The sequence below is a fragment of the Chaetura pelagica genome, unplaced genomic scaffold (assembly GCF_000747805.2).
Source record: "Chaetura pelagica isolate M959 unplaced genomic scaffold, ChaPel_1.0 scaffold135, whole genome shotgun sequence".
Taxonomy (NCBI): Eukaryota; Metazoa; Chordata; class Aves; order Apodiformes; family Apodidae; genus Chaetura; species Chaetura pelagica.
This window is the reverse complement of record NW_009953649.1, coordinates 6,663,114-6,677,668: the sequence shown is the minus strand read 5'-3', so window position 1 is coordinate 6,677,668 and position 14,555 is coordinate 6,663,114.

The following is a 14,555-nucleotide window of genomic DNA, read 5'->3' as shown; positions in this document are numbered from 1 at the left end:
CACAGAACAAATATCATAAAACAGTCTAGTCTAAATATAACATTTTACAAAAAATCCAATGAATTAAACAAAGCTATTTTTTTTTACTACCAGTTAGTGGTAGAATGTGCATTCTTGGTGCTAGAAAAAGAAATTAAGCATATTTTGAAAATCCAACAGCAAGAAACAAGAATTATGATTCTCCTAAGAAGCTTCTTGAAGTCTGTGAGGTCTGGTGATTTTACTAAAATGCAGATACTTAAAAGACAGCCTTATGAAGGAATACAAATTAGGATTCTGTGAAAAAAATGAGGGGCCCAATGAATCTCAGGGGGAGAAGGAGGTGCCAGCTCTCTGGTGTGATATCCCAGATCAGTGGCACTTTGTGGAGACTGATAGAATGTGTCTGATGTGCCAGAGAGGGGTATAATGTCTACCAGTTACAGAGAAGAAGCAGAGGAAGAAAAGGAAGAGTGAAGATTGGCTAAATTTCTGCAGAGAGTGACAACAAGCCCATTCCCTGACTGTCTCCATTGAAAGTTTTCACTCTGTCCCCTACCAGTCCTTGAGCAGACACAAGGGTGAGGCTTGATGAGATGAAACCAACAAAGCAGCCCAGCTGGTGATAGCCTGCTAACCTTGAACTGTCCAGTCTGCACTGCACTGTGGACTTCATGGTGGCAAAGATGAAAAGAAAACCTGCAGAGAGTAAGGAAACAGGTGCAAACACTGACAAATAAATAAATAATTGTATGGTTTACAAACTAATCTAATTCTTCAACACTGATTACAACGTACTTGTTAAACAGACCACCAGACACTTGGAGGTTATTTGCATTGTTTAGATCCTAACAGACCACAGAGAACTTGTTATCAAGAAGCCAGATACACTATAGCAAGGTTTATTTTTTTGCCTGTGTTTCAGCTGCTTTTCACTCAGAACATAATCATTTTAAATGATCAAAATACTACTACACACGCTCTCTTCTCCAGAGACTTTCAAGACCCATCTGGATGAGTTCCTGTGTGATCTGCCCTAGTTGTTCCTGCTGTATCAAGAGGGTTGGACTTGATCTTCAGAGGTCTCTTCCAACCCCCATGATTCTATGATTCCCAAGTGTGCCTGAGCACATGCTTATCTTGAGACAGAGGTACCTCTGAGGATCTGCCAAGACTCTCAAAGGACTGGAGAAACATCACAAGGTACAGTCCACTCTTCTTCCCTGGAGAACCTTTCACGTATTCAGAGCAGTGGATGTCAAGAACTGGAATTTTAAAGATATTCAGATGTCAAACCCATTGATTTTCACAGAAGTTAGTTGTCAAAGTGCCTTTAAATGCACACTGTGCAGGTTTTCTTCAGGGAAATGTTCCACAGGTGCTGAAATTGAGATAATTTCAAGGTCTGGCAGCATTTATGCAGTGACCATAACATACATCCCTGTATGTCCAGGTTTCTTTACTGAAGAAGTATGTGTTGAAGCTGAATACAGCTTCAGTTACAACATTCAGAGAATCATGGTACTATACAGATGCTCTATAGGATTCTGTGGCAGGTGACTGAGAAATATAAACACACCTTTAGACAGATGACTCAACTGCATAACACTGCAATGTCATCTTCCTCATGATCCATTTTAGATGAACATTTCCGGTCTACAAAGTGTCATCAACAGTCAAAAGTCTTCCTGAGTGAAAAATAAATAAATAAATAAATAAATAAATAAATAAATAGTGTAATTGTAACTTTCCCTAAATGATAAATATTTCCCCTATATACTTCCAAGCAGCTGCTAGAGCTCTTACTTATCCACAGTGTTGAACAAAACCTATTCAGATCTGCAGGTTGGTTATTGTTTTGCCTCTGGTTTGGGAAGCTGAATAGAGACAAGAACCTCTCTCAAACAGCTTATTTATTACAATAATGTGTCCATCAGAACTAAACTCCTTTTTTATTGGCCACACTGACAAGACTTCAGGTATATGAAACTCTGTCAGAAGAATGGCTTCCATAGGATCTAATTCTGATGGGGATGTCACTGTCAATCTCCTTACAAGAACATCCTTGTTGGTGCAAATACCTCAACTTCTGTTGAGGGAGAGTCTGGTCTGTCAGTAGATGTGAAAGAGTCAACCTCTCGAACAGATGAGTATGTCACAAGGATAAACACTGAGTAAGCTCTCACTGGATCAGTGGACCAAGGATCTTATCATTCATGTAGGTGGAGTCAAAGAACATCTTGAAAATGAGAAACTGCTTAATTGCAGATATTTAAGATGCCCTTTCTGCAGTGTTGTCCTGACCTACAAGCAGAAAGTGTGAGACAAGCTCCACAGACTATGTTCTTGGTCTCCTATACTGTGAAAGATGGGTTTACTATCAGATCCCAGGTTGAAATATATCTTGTGTGAAAGGAAGGATTGGAATTCAATGGAAATAATCTTTCTGTAGTTGCTAAAGACAAGGACAGGAACTGTACTCCTGCTGCTAATATGTTGCTTGGGATACAACAGACTGATTCCAAGGAGAGGCACAATTCCATGGGTAAAGGGAAAAGTGGCACCTGTGACTACAGCATGGATATTGTTCTAAAATGACTGGGAAAATATATGCATGGCTTTCTTTATGAAAACAAAAATCAGTCACTATCTCAAGAACTACTATGTTTATCAACCTTCTGGGCTGACAGTTACTCATGTATTTTCATAATTTCCCTAAAGGAATCTACTAGTTAATGTAGCAAATGCTTTTTACTTTTTCTTCCCGAGTGATGATTAGGCCCTCTGCAGGTGATTTCCAGAACATCTTTGCATAAGAAGTACAGATAACTGGATCTCTCCCAGAGGTCCTGACTTGCCAAAGCTGACTTGACATCCTGGGTATTTATCCAATGCAATAATTAGTCCACCTGCAGACTTATTTAACAGTTTGTTGCATTTTGGAAAGCAAGCTTGGGATGCTTTTTCTTCCTGACACAACAATCTAGTATAATGGTAGAAAAAGGTTTCTCTTTATAGAGCAGAATCTTACTGCGATTTCAACAAAAAGCAAAACATTATAATAAATAAAAGCGACAGGCAAGTTAAAATGAAAACCTAGAATTATAACAAAGGTCACTCAGCATCAATGGCCTGTGTGTAAGACTGTTTCCAGGGCTTGGACGTGATCCTGCAAAGTGCTGTGCACATCAGCACCTTGCATAATAGCATCAATATGTAGTAAAAAATAATAACAATAATAATAACAATAAACAAGGAATCACAGAATAGTCAGAGTTGGAAGAGACCCCTAGAGATCATCTAGTCCAACTCCCCTGCTAAAGCAGGATGCCTTAGAGCACATTGCTCAGGCCTGCATCCAGGTGGGTCTTGAGTATCTCCAGAGAAGGGGACTGCACAACCTCCCCAGGCATCCTGCACCAGTGCTCTGTCACCCTCACTGTAAAGTTTTTCCTCATATTTAAATGGAACATTCTATGTTCCAGCTGGTGCCCATTGCCACTCATCCTGCCACTGGGAACTACTGAAACAAGTCTGCCTCCATTCTCCTTGCACTCAGTCTTTAGATACTTATAGGCATTAATAAGGTCTCCCCTCAGCCTTCTCTTCTCCAGGCTAAAGAGTCCCAGCTCTCTCAGCCTTTCCTCATAAGGGAGATCCCCCAACCCCCCAACCATCTTTGTTGCCCTCTGCTGGACTCTCTCTAGTAGTTCCCAGTCTCTCTCGATCTGGGGAGCCCAGAACTGGATGCAGTATTCCAGATGTGGCCTCACCAGCGCAGAGTAGAGGGGGAGGGTGACCTCCCTCGATCTACTGGCTACTTCCTTATGCAACCCAGAATTCCACTGGCCCTCTTGGTGACAAGGGTACACTGCTGGCTCATGGATAATTTACTATCTACCAGGACTCCCAGATCCTTCTCCTTGCAACTGCTTTCCAGCAGGTTCACCCCTAACCTATATTGGTGCATGGGGTTCTTCCTCCCCAGGTGTAGGACCCTACACTTGCCCTTGTTAAGTCTCATTAAGTTCTTCTCTGCTCAGCTCTCCAGCCTGTCCAGGTCACACTGGATGGCAGCACAGCCCTCTGGAGTGTCGTCCACCCCTTCCAGTGTATTTTGTATTACCAGCAAACTTGCTGAGGATACACTGTGTCCCCTCGTCCAGGTCATTGATTAATATGTTGAACAAGACTGGACCAAGTATTGACCCCTGGGGGACACCACTGGTTACAAGTCACCAACTCAACCTGCTCCACTGATCACAACCCTCTGAGTTCTATCACACAGCCAGCTCTCAATCCACCTTCCTGTCCACTCATCTAGCCCACACTCCCTCAGTTTCCTAATGAAGATGTTAAGGGAGGCAGTGCCAAAGTGACATTGCTGAAGTCAAGGTAGATATCTGCTGCTCTCCCCTCCCCCAGCCAAACAGTTATGTCATCATAGAAAGCTAGTAGACAGCAACAGTAGATCTTACAAGCACAAAGGTTTTGAAAAATAACAGAGTAGCCAAGAATCAGAAACCATTATTGTCACTGGTTTCTCCAAACCCAGCAAGGGTTTGAACAATATCCAGCTAGAAATGCTATTGTGAAAAAAATCTAAAAACTGCTTTCATTTTTGAGCTAGGCATATTTGCTGTGCATTTGCATAAGACAAATCCTAACCTAAGGGCAGATGGGGGAAAAGAAGGATTCTCCAGGGGCACAAGTCAGAAATTGATTTAAGAAACTGTGATCATGTTTAGAAGCCTTTCAAGAATTGCACAAGACCTTAAATCAAGCACTCACCTTTGCACTTTATTAAATGTTACAAAATGCTTCTCTTTCAATGAAAAGAGAGACTTAGTGACACAATTGAATTTCAAATTAATGGCAAATAAAACCTTTCTACTTCAGTATGATGAATTTGATTACACAGCTCTACCCTTTACTCATAAAATTCATTATCATTCAGCAGCCAAAGAAGAAAAGGGATTTCTAAGGAAGGGTACAATTTTAAATTGTAACCATAAAATTTTAAATATCCTTGACAGTCATCCAAAATGCTGTTTATACACTGTGTGATGCAGATATACTTTTTTTACTGACTATTTAGCAGCACTGGAATCAGGAATAAAACATTAAAATTATGGCTCAGAAGATGGAGGGGAAAAAATAAGTTTCTATCATTTTTATCACCCTGATTTACATGCCTACATAAATATCTGGAGATTCTGCAAAGATAAGGTACAAGTGGAACTGCTAAAGCAAAAAAATGCAATACTATTCATGTCTACCACTATCTTACCTGTCTGGCCTGCTATTAAGTTCTGATCCATTCATCCATATTAGAAATACAAACATAGATAATGAGAGGTTTCCACAGTAAGACCCAAACAATGTCAATTTCCTTCAAGATGTAATTTGAATTTAATGGCTTGTCCATGAAATAAACAAAGCATCATAAAAAAGAAAGTTTAATGATGCATAGTGAATCAAGAAAACGTATGATATGTGAAAGAACTCTTTATCTTTACAGGCTCCTGTCTATATTTACCGTGACACATTGTCAGAAAAGCTGAGCTCATCATGCTACTTCTTCCTTAAAATGGTGACGCAGAATTTTAACTGGAACCATCAGTTTTGCTTGCTGTTCCCCATTGTTTCATACTGGAGGAGAAAATGTGTTTTATTGGTGAAAATTACTTTGCAACCTTGCCTTCTGCTTCGCAGAGTGATCTGTGTCTCTTCTCTTCTTGCACGCTGAAAAGGAGTTCATCCTGCTTTTGTTGGTTCAGGTGTAAATCTGCATTTCCCCAGAGCAAGAAAAGGAGAATTTGGCCTGACTTAGGTACATAAATATCTTTCTCTTCTAAAACCAGTGTTAGGTATTTATACAAGCTTGGCTTAATACTAGAATCCAATGCTATCCTTAAAGTAAAATGAAACTGGTTTCTTCTTTCACCTCTGCACCATGCCACATCAATTTTCATAGTGCAGGGGGTTTTTTGTACTATGGAGGAGCATAATTCAAAGCTACTCAGATTTCTGACTTCGCTGTAAATTAATCTCTCTGATTCATGTCTGACACTTGAACTAAGCTGTATCTTCCACTTCTTCAGTAACCTGCATGACATCAAAATGCTACTCATACTGTGCACTGCTCTTTCTTATCTAGATTATGGCAATATAAAGAAGACCAGAGGAAAGTAAAATGCCAAGAACACCACTGTGTGGTGTTTTCATAACTTGTTCCTATCCTCCTCTAGCTCAAAAATCCATCTGCAAGAGCTCTGAGCTGTCATGGGCTGTGAGGATGGGTGACAAGAAAATCTATTTTTCTCGGCTGAAATGACAGTTTAAAACTCTAGCCCTTTTATAATACAACTGCTCTTATGGATATAATGGATCTGATTTTCCTCTCAGTTACCTGAGTATAAATCAGGATTATCTCCTTGAAATTGTGTGATCTTACAGCAGAATCAGGCCCATTCCACCATGTTGCTCTAGAGAAAAAAGTTGTCTTCAGTAGTTACATTTCAAAGTATTAAGTATTGTAGGTTAGGTAGACAACAGAAAGAAGCTTCCACGGTGTGTGCTTTCGCCAGTACTCTTGATGTATAGGAACTTTACCAACATGCACTTTTCAAAATCAAAACAGTCATGCCAGGGAACTGATTTCAGTGTTGGTCTACTCTGAAGAAAAAGACTACCCTCCATCTTTCTGCTAGCCCCGAGCAATGTAGTGGTTAAAGAAGATTGTACCAGCTGGAAAGTCCTCTGTGTGCCCATCAATGCTGAGATAACTCATAAACTCTCCCAGCAGAGGCTGTAGAGAGGATGTGATCAGACAGAGGGGAGGGCTATGCTTGCCTGTGCCTCAGGGAGTCCCAGGAACCTCTCTTAAATCTTCAGCAAGTTCATGCTGCCATCACTGCTCTTGCCTTGTGTTTCTTCAGTGAAGATGAAAGATATTCTTCAGATACTTTAGCTTTTGCTAGGGGAACCAGCATAAGCAGACAAGGACTGGGGAAGTGAGAGGGCTGCTTAAAATTACCTTTGCACACATGCAACTTCCAAATCTTACTGAGCATTTCTTTGTACTAATTTGGGACCTATTCTACAGCATTCTCAGATGGAGGTTGTCCTAAGGAGGGTATTTCCAGGAATTAACTGTAGCCCATTTAGTTCCAAGGTATCCACCGTAATTAGGAGAAAATATATGCTTCTAACACGAAACAAACAAAAAAATGTTCTACGGCTATGGGAAGAGCAAAGAGAGATGTCAGTACTGACACTGGTATTTTTCTTCTTTTTAATGCTTCTCAAGAAAATTTCCCTTATGGTCAGCATTTCTAGAGGAAAAGCTACTGTAGAGGGAATTAAAATAGCTCTTTATTTGGGATCCCTTTTTATATAGATAGAAAAAAACTACGAATGATGAGTCAAATGTCAGCTGTGATGCTTGGAGCTATGGCTTTGCATTAATCTTTATATTGGCAATTCTTTTTCTCTTCTTCCTTCAAATCTGTTTCATCTGAAGGGTTATCCCCCTCAGCTGCTAGTGGGAGATCAGTTACCCAGTTTCAAATTCTCTGCTGTAATCTCTCTATTTAAAGGTGAGATAATCAGCTTTTGTTTGGTTGACTTGGATCTAAGACAATCTCTGGACTAAAGACAAAGAAGAGCCTGCATGAAGAGAATGCAGAGTCTCTGTTGCCTACAGAGAAAGGAGATGGCCTTTTATGTTCTTTCCAGCACTAAAAATTCTCATGCCCTGCAAACCCCAGCGATATAGCTTAGAGCATTAACCAGAGACAAACATTCCTGTTAGTAAGTGAATATCATTTGGACAGCAGGCTCAGAAACATGCCAGAATATTTGGCATGGGTGATGATCCCAAGAGAAAGGAAGAATAAACACTTTGTTCAAGTGATGGCACACAAGTTTGCTGCTTGATAAGCTACCTTACAACTCCTGTTGACTGTCAAGTTTCCTTTTACAATTGTGTTTTGGAGAAGAGGCAGAACCAACCTTCCTTCTTTCCTTCTTTCCTTCTTTCCTTCCTTCCTTCCTTCCTTCCTTCCTTGCTTCCTTCCTTCCTTCCTTCCTTCCTTCCATCCTTCCTTCCTTCCTTCCTTCCTTCCTTGCTTCCTTCCTTCCTTCCTTCCTTCCTTCCATCCTTCCTTCCTTCCTTCCTTCCTTCCTTGCTTCCTTCCTTCCTTCCTTCCTTCCTTCCATCCTTCCTTCCTTCCTTCCTTCCTTCCTTGCTTCCTTCCTTCCTTCCTTCCTTCCTTCCATCCTTCCTTCCTTCCTTCCTTCCTTCCTTGCTTCCTTCCTTCCTTCCTTCCTTCCTTCCATCCTTCCTTCCTTCCTTCCTTCCTTCCTTGCTTCCTTCCTTCCTTCCTTCCTTCCTTCCATCCTTCCTTCCTTCCTTCCTTCCTTCCTTGCTTCCTTCCTTCCTTCCTTCCTTCCTTCCATCCTTCCTTCCTTCCTTCCTTCCTTCCTTCTCACCCCTCTTCTTCTTCCTCTTCCTCGTTTAAAAATTCTTAAGAGAAAACTGCTGGGTATTTTATACAGTTAGAAGTTGTGGTGGCATCCAGGCCACCTCACCAGCCTGTATCAAAATGTCTTACCAGTGGTTGGCCACTTCCCCAGCAGACTGTATTCCTGTATCACTTCTGCTTGCATTTTCCCTCAGTAATGGCTCCCAGGAGTAACCAATGAACACTGAATTTGGGCTTCTCTCCACTACAAACTGAGATCCCTCAGGAGCTATATCTACTCAGATATTTAGGGCCACAGGAAAGTAAAAAATACAGGGTATCAAATATAATTCCCACAAGGTGATATGCCTCTTTGGCAGCTGACAAAATGAGCTGTTTTGTTATCTCCAAGCAGATGTTTCACTCTGCAGTTCTATTTCACGCTTTTGATATTTCAGGTTTTAATGTCTATTTGGGACTAAACAAACACCAATACCTTTCAATAAGGTAGCAATTCCCATTTTAGGACTACATTACGAAACGGGCCTAAGGAAGCATGCTTCTATGTGGTATTCCTCTACAAAACCACAGGTTTTGATGCTCAGGGAATAAATAGCTTTTTTTTTGCCCCTGGTGTACAGTTCCCAATTCTGGTTGGGTCTGGTAGATGTTACCATACAATAAAAGTTCTGGCTCTTCACAACATGAAATACGATCCTTTGTAGCTCTACAGCTGTGAGTAGCTAAGGGAAAATGTACCTAGAATTGCCAAAGAACAGGTACATGTTGCTAAACACTTCTGTTAATCAGGCCAGATCTGACCCTGCCTGCAAGCCCCTTATAAGATCACCTGGAAGTGTATATGGATCAGAAGGGACCTCAATGGCCTCTCTGAAAAATCACCCTGCCAGAACAGTCCAGAGTTTCCTCCACCTGGCTGGTGTGCAGATGTGTGAAACCATGGAGCTGACAGGAAGGTACATAGGAAAGGATTCTTCCAAAGAAGGATGTGACATTCACCCCAGTGTAATCTTACTATTGCACTATTACAGATTCAAACTTGGCAAATGCAAAAGTTAAAGTTCCCATGGCAACAGTTATCTCTACCAGAATTCATGCCCTGTATACTTATCATACACACTTAGTGTCAAAATGGAATATATTACATGACACATTTAACAAGGAAAAAAAGAAAATACTCCAGCTATGGAACACAGCCAAGTTAAAGATTGCTAGAGAAACCTTGATTTTTGCACTGTTTGGCATTTTCAATTATAACTGTAAAACTTTATGGTTACATTAACAAAGATTTGTACTTATTACCTGTTCACCTCATCCCACAGATGGTAAGGGCATTGTCCAAACAGAAGAGATGTTCTGTTCTCTAGGTACAGTCTATCTTCCACTAAGTCATTGTTTTCCATGGACAGGCTGATCTTCATTGTAGTCTTGCTGGGACAGGAATTAACAGATACATTAAGAGAAGACTGGTGAAAAATTCAGTGACATCATGTCCGTTCACGCAGCTATCTGCTTCATTCGGTTTCGTAGTTCCCTAATCTGTTAGAAATATAAGCAGAATTCGATGAAATTACTTGGGTTTGTATCCTAGTTTTGATGTAGAAGTGTGAGGGTTTTGTCCTTTCATCCTAAATATTGGAATGGCCCTAACAGCTCAAGCCAAAGCTCAGCTCCTCCAGCATCGTGTTATCAACAGTGACAGAAAACAGGTGACTGTGGAAGACTATACGAACAAGGCAAAGATACAGTGCAGGCTTCCCAGAAGTTTCTCTCAGCCTCAAGCAAGCTATGGCTCAGGAACATCATGGAACAGATTGTGGGTTTTTTTTCCTCTTCCTATTCTGAACCCATCGACTGATTAATTCATTTTATGCAAAATGCTTCAGAAGCAATAACAGGCTGAATTTAGTCCTGACAGAAGTGGGTATCATTCTACCCATTTCAAGGTAAGTACTTCAGTGACAAAAGTGCTCCTTGACCTACCTCTCTCCTGGCACCCTTGCAATTGCAAGGAATTTCACCCAATCTGTGCAAAATGAGGATAAGTAAAAGATGAATCCTGGTAGACATTGCAGGCTTTCTGTCTTAATGCACTTGTGTCCTTGTTGACAGCTGCCCACCATCACCATAAACCACTGTCAGATCAGATTGGCATTGCCTTGCACATTAACTCCACATTTCACATGGTATAACCTGTCATAGCACTGTTCATGTCAGTTGATGTGAATTGCTTTGCTCTAACCAGAGCCTGAAGCAATTTGATGGCAGTGCCTGTTCTTACACAAAGCATGAGGCAGTGCCAAACAGCACAATCAGACAATCATTAATTCCATCAATTTGATTACCTTCACCATCTTGGTAGGAGTGGGAAACCAGATTTTCTAATAGCTATTACGACAATTCTGTGCTGTTGTTTCTTGAGAGTTTCACTGATTTTACTTCTGTAAGTTACTATTTCCCCACATAGGAGTTTTCCCAGGCAGATTACCCAATGCAGGTATGCAGTACCTGTCATACATTCTATAACAGCCCTCTCCCCCCCACATCCCACAATGCTCAGTTGGTATGAGGGTATGAGAGTGCATATGTATGCAAACTACACCAAACCATACAAAGGTTTATTTACCTATTCTTTACTCACAGCTCCACTGAAAGTGAGATACAGGCACTTCTTACACAAGAGAATTGCTTTTACGCTATTATGTATCCACTTGAAAGTAAAAATTACATAAACATGCTAACCACCATGCCCCAAAACAGCTGTTATGCAAGTAAAAGACTTAGAAATATAACCCTAAGTATCATCAATACACTTTGTGAACAGATTCTTAGTGCAGAGTTATGATCATTGTATACAACAGTTATAGTGCAGTTTATTTGAAATATGTTTTGAAACAACATCTCATTTAATGGGACAATAACATCTCTAAAGGAGAAATTTTACAGTTATTTAATATCGAAGAAGAACATAGATGTGTAGCTTCTCATTCAAAGGTTGTCTTTGCCCTAAGGCTTTCAAGGGTTGAGGTTCGAGAGTGTCTGAAGAGACTCAGTCTTTAATTAAAGAAGAGGAAAACATTTCTACTTGTGACCAGGTATTATTAGCTTTTGACACTCAATTATCTCCATATACCTACAGTAAAAAGTTATCTAGATTTCTTGGATTGCCAAATTTAGCACAGAGAGAGCTTTGAGTCATTCAACAGGATACTGAAACTGCTTAAGTGTGATAATTAGGGAAAATCTGATCTTTCAATGATAAAAAGTTGTGCCTAGCTATAGTAACATAATTCAGACATCTTGGCCTGCAGATTGGCAGATCATTTATTTTCTCTTATCCTCAGACAAGAAAAGACTTAGCTGGTGGTGGGTCAATAGTAGCATTTAATTGGCTTGGCATACACACGAGCAATTTCTGCTAGCTCTCTCAAGTTTGAGGCATACATGACACATGCCCTGATGCTTGCCAGTACAGCAGCTTCTAACCTAAGAAAGAGTTTCTTCCATTCTCTGCAAGTCTGCTTGCCGACTCACAATATCTCAGCAACATGACCCTGGCAATAAACTCTTGATCATTAAAGGCCAATACACAAAGCTGTTCAATTTGTACTCAAATTAAATTGCCTTCCTGATCAAAGAAAACTTTTGAAAGCAACAGAGTTGCAGCATAGCCTAGCTCCATCCCCATTTCTCTTAACAAGTCTAATTCAGAACAGCATGGGTCCCAGGAGAGATCATGTAGCATTTGAGTGGGCCCCATTTCTCCACTGTGTAAGAATGGCACTTTATCCCTAATCTTAGTTTCTTTTCTTCTAGCCATGTATTAAACCATGTGAGGGGACCTCCCTTTTATCCCACGACCATTTAATTTCTTTATGACCCTTTGGTGATGTGAATCACTTTATTAAAACCCAAGTCCACTATACGCTAAGCAGTGTGCCCTTAGCCTGATTCTCATTAACTCCTTCAAATTATGCTAATGGATTTGTGAGGCATGTTTTCTCTCTACAAAATGAAGTGTTTACTAATTCTGTTTTTTTATGATCTGTACCAATTTGTTTGGTACAGAAATCAATATTACTGGTCAGTAGATTTTCAGCTCTGCTCTTCACATTTTATTTTATTTTTTTAATAGCATCACATTTGCCACTTTCCATTTCTCCACTTTCAAGGGTGATTTCAGAAATTAGTAGTTTAGCAGACTCATATTTTAGCTTCTTTAGAATGCTTGGCTGAATGCTACTCGGTCCTTGAGATTTGCTACTGTACATTTTACTGAATTGCCCTGAAAATCTCTTTTCTTGGCAGTTTGATTTCAGACTGCTATTCAGGTTTGGCCCTGTAAAGAGCAGTTTAGGTGTTGAAACCTCCCTGACCTCCTCTGAAGAGAACATTGATGCAAATCATTTGTTTAGCTTTCTTGCCATGGCTCTAGCTTCCTGGAGCATCCCATCTGCACCTTAATCACCTCTCAGCTCATTGACTCTCCAACAGGCTTCCTGTTTCTGAGAAAGTTCTTATTAGTCACTGCTATGCCTGTAGGAAGTTGTTCTTCAAAATATTTTTTTTTGCCTTGTCTCATTATTCAACAGGATGAGTTTAACTTGTCTTTTCCTCATTTGGACACAATTTCCACATTCAAAGAGATGAGTATTTTATTTCTAATAGTCTTCTCTATTCTGTTGTTTAAACATGCTGGCTTTTTAAAAAATATTTTGGGGACTTCTTGTTTTTAACTACGTGTAGTATACTGACTCTCAGATTCCAATGAAGAATACTTCTCCAAAACATTTAATTCTTTTGCCCAGTACTTTTAACTGTTTCTCTTCACTTTCATGTAGCTTCCCATTTTTATAACTTAAACATGATCATCACTAACTTTGTTCATGTTTTCAGTCCTGCTCAGATGATGTAAGCATTTACAGTTTGAACAAGTACTCATGCACAGCTTAGGAGAAAATACAGGTTTTTTTTCCTCTTTTTGAATGCTTTGGATTAGCTGCTTCAAGAACCAGCTATTTATTGACTCCAGAATTTGTACCTTAGACTCCAGAGACCTGGAGGTAAACTAATTATTTGAAACTTGCTGTATACTGTCCTTGGAAATAAAATCACTTTCCTGTGTCTTTGACAATCCAGCTGTAAAAAAATGGTTAAAAATATATGTTGCTGTATATCAGAAGTCACCTACTAATCTAAAAAAAATCAGCTAAAACACAAGGACAGTGGTGTTACCTAATATCTGGAAAACTGATAACACTCATATCCTTAAGCACACATAATTATCTGTGACAGGCAACAAATGAAGTATACCAAATCTTGAAGGTAGGTAAGTCACCCTTAATAAGCCAATGCATGGAATGAATTCCCTTATCTCTTAGGCCCAGAAAGGGCTGTTAGATTCATTATGAGATCTGCAGTAGCACTGGGGCATGTCATCTGAACTGGAAAAATTTCAACTAGCCCAGCTCATCTGCTGTTATTTGGGGATAATATCTGCAAATCTGTGGCCTGCCAAGAGGCAGGGGGTGTCTACTGGCCATTTCTGTCAGGTCCTTGCTGTCAGTGCTCCCATGTTGTGTCTTTGGTGCTGGCCTGGGCTGGGAGGCTGGGCTTTGGAAGCATCTCCAGATTTTTCAGTGCAACATATTCAGATACAAATAAGTGTAAACACAAACACACCCAAGGGCAGCTGCTCATCTTGAAACTTCACTGCCAGACCAGTCAATCAGCCTGTAGGACTTGCCAACAGCACTTAGGAAGGAAATTTTCACATAATACCCAGAATTACTCCTTGTGTTGCCTTCACAGGCCACTTTGAACTCTGCAAGTATCATGTTAGCAATACTCCCAATTGACTGGACTACAGTGGTGCTACCCCAGTTCCTTGAGGCCCTTCAGGATGCCTTGAAAGGACTTGGTCTGACAAGCTTTTCTGTAGCTCTGGCTGCCTCAGAGAAAAAGACTGCACTTTCCCAGAGATTATCATAGATTATTAAGGCCAGAAAATACCAGCATGTTCATCTGTCACCCTCAAACACCACCCTTCTAGCACCAAGCACAGATATGACCCTGGCCCTGAAGCTC